Source organism: Prunus persica, chromosome G8, assembly GCF_000346465.2.
Source record: "Prunus persica cultivar Lovell chromosome G8, Prunus_persica_NCBIv2, whole genome shotgun sequence".
In the NCBI taxonomy this organism is placed as follows: Eukaryota; Viridiplantae; Streptophyta; class Magnoliopsida; order Rosales; family Rosaceae; genus Prunus; species Prunus persica.
The window spans coordinates 8,880,027-8,882,651 of NC_034016.1; positions in this window are offsets into that span (position 1 = coordinate 8,880,027).

Below are 2,625 nucleotides of genomic sequence, written 5' to 3' on the forward strand. Positions count from 1 at the left end.
ATACTTTACACTCAGAGCTGCATTAATGTGGACAATTAATGATTTCCCCGCCTATGGAAACTTATCTGGTTGTGTTGTTAAAGGATATAAAGCTTGTCCAATATGCGGCGATGATACACCTAGTCACAGGTTGAAAAATGGCCACAAAATTTGTTACATTGGGCATAGAAAATGGTTACCAATCAATCATCCATATAGGAGGCAACGTGCAGCTTTTAATGGGAAACCTGAATATGGCATACCTCCAGAGCCATTAACCGGAGAAGAAGTGCTGCATATGGTTGAAAATGGTGACAGAGTTTGTTGGAAGAAGAAATCAATATTCTTTGATCTCGAGTATTGGAAATACCTTCCTGTGAGGCATGCCCTAGATGTTATGCACATTGAGAAGAATGTTTGCGATAGTATCATTGGTACATTGCTGGAGATCCCTGGAAAAAATAAAGATGGGATTGCTGCTCGATTAGATTTATTGAACATGGGGGTCAAAACTGATTTGCAACCCGAGTATGGAGAAAGACGTACTCGTTTGCCTCCTGGGCCTTGGAATTTGTCAAGAGCAGAGAAGAGAGAGGTTTGCAATTCTTTCTATGGTATGAAGGTCCCTGAAGGTTATTCTTCAAATATTAAAAATCTTGTATCTGTACAAGATTCAAGACTTCTTGGCCTTAAATCACATGATTGTCATACCTTAATGCAACAATTGCTCCCTGTGGCAATTCGTTCTGTTTTGGAGAAGCCTGCAAGGTATGCAATAACTCGTTTGTGCTTCTTCTTCAATGCTATATGTGCAAAGACTGTTGATGTTTCCAAGCTAGATAAGTTGGAAGAAGATGTAGTAGTTACTCTGTGTTTGCTTGAGAAGTACTTTCCCCCTTCATTCTTTGATATCATGGTTCATCTAGTAGTACATCTTGTCAGAGAAGTTCGTCTATGTGGGCCAGTATATTTTAGGTGGATGTATCCGTTTGAAAGATATATGAAAGTGCTGAAGGGGTATGTTCAGAATCGTACTCGTCCCGAAGGTTGCATTGCTGAGCGGTATATAGCTGAAGAAGCGGTAGAGTTTTGTACTCAGCATTTATCTGATGTTAGTACAGTTGGAGTGCCTTCAAGCCAAAAGATGGGAGTTTCAAAGCCATTATCAGGTTGCACAGTGAGCGTAGTTGATCAGGACCTGTTGAATCAAGCACATCTATATGTCTTGGAGAATACGGAGGAAGTCCTACCTTATATCGAGTACGTATGAGTTTTATTCTTTAAGTTTCCATTTAAAATTATTTCTTATGTTTATCTTATATATTTGGGACCGTAATGCTTGAATTTTTCGTGTCATGTAGGCAACATATGATCCACATCAAGACTGCTTATCCAAAATTTAGAAAGAGAACAAAGTGGCTGCAGGATAAGCACAATAGCACTTTCATTCAATGGCTACGCTTCAAGGTATATGTTGTTGAATAACGTATTTCTCTTTTAATTTTCTTCTTATTTATATGTTAGGATGAATTAAGATATGATTAATTTGCAGGTTCAAAGTGAAGTTGAGGAAGACAATCATGGCGTATCAGAAAATTTAAGGTGGCTAGCAGCTGGTCCAAACATGTCAGTGCCATTATATAGGAGCTATCTTATTAAAGGTATTAAATTCAATATCAAGGCACAAGATGATGTGCGGACAACTCAAAATAGTGGAGTTTATTTACTTGCACATACCATGCAAGTTGCTAGTGCCAAGGATAAAAACCCAATTCTCTCAAATATGGGTTTCTATGGTGTCATTCAAGAAATTTGGGACCTTGACTACCAAAAGTTTACAATCCCAGTCTTTAGGTGTGATTGGATAGATAGTTCTGGTCTTGTAGTCGACGAACTTGGATTTACCCTTGTAGATTTGAGTAAAATTGGACATAGGAATGACCAATTTGTTTTGGCTTCTCAAGTCAAACAAATATTTTTTGTTGACGACCCGATGCATCGTGGTTGGTCGGTAGTGTTATCAATGCCTAGTAGAGAATATAATGATGTTATTGGTGATGAAGTATTAGGTGATGTGATAATTGAGTGTGAGCCATTTACTAGAGGGATGCCAAATGTTGACACATTTGATGAACTGGTAGGTGAGTTAGGCGGTCAAAATATTCGAGATGGGTGTGAAGATATATGGATTGAATGATGCTTATGTAATTGGCAGTGTATGACATTAATTTTGTAATATATTGTAATGTGATTTCTTCACTTTCTACGTTCAAATAAAACACGACGTTATTGTGAATCAGTTATTCAGCATATTTACCGACGTCTTAAAGCAACGTAACAATGAAGAACCACGACGCTATTGTGAAGCAATTATTCAGGATATCACGTCGGTGAAGGATAAAGAACCGCCATGTAATTCAAAATAACACGACTCCAATCCCATAATACCGACGTCTAAAAAACGAGATATGTAATCTGAACGTTAAAAAATACGACGTCATCATACATTTTCCACGTCGCAAGTTCTTTTATAAACGAAGAGGAACGAAATTAATTCCGACGGAAATTCATTATAACCGCCGTCTAATAACAATTAAACGACGTTATTTGTAATACGGCTCCCATCATAATCTACGCCGTCTATAT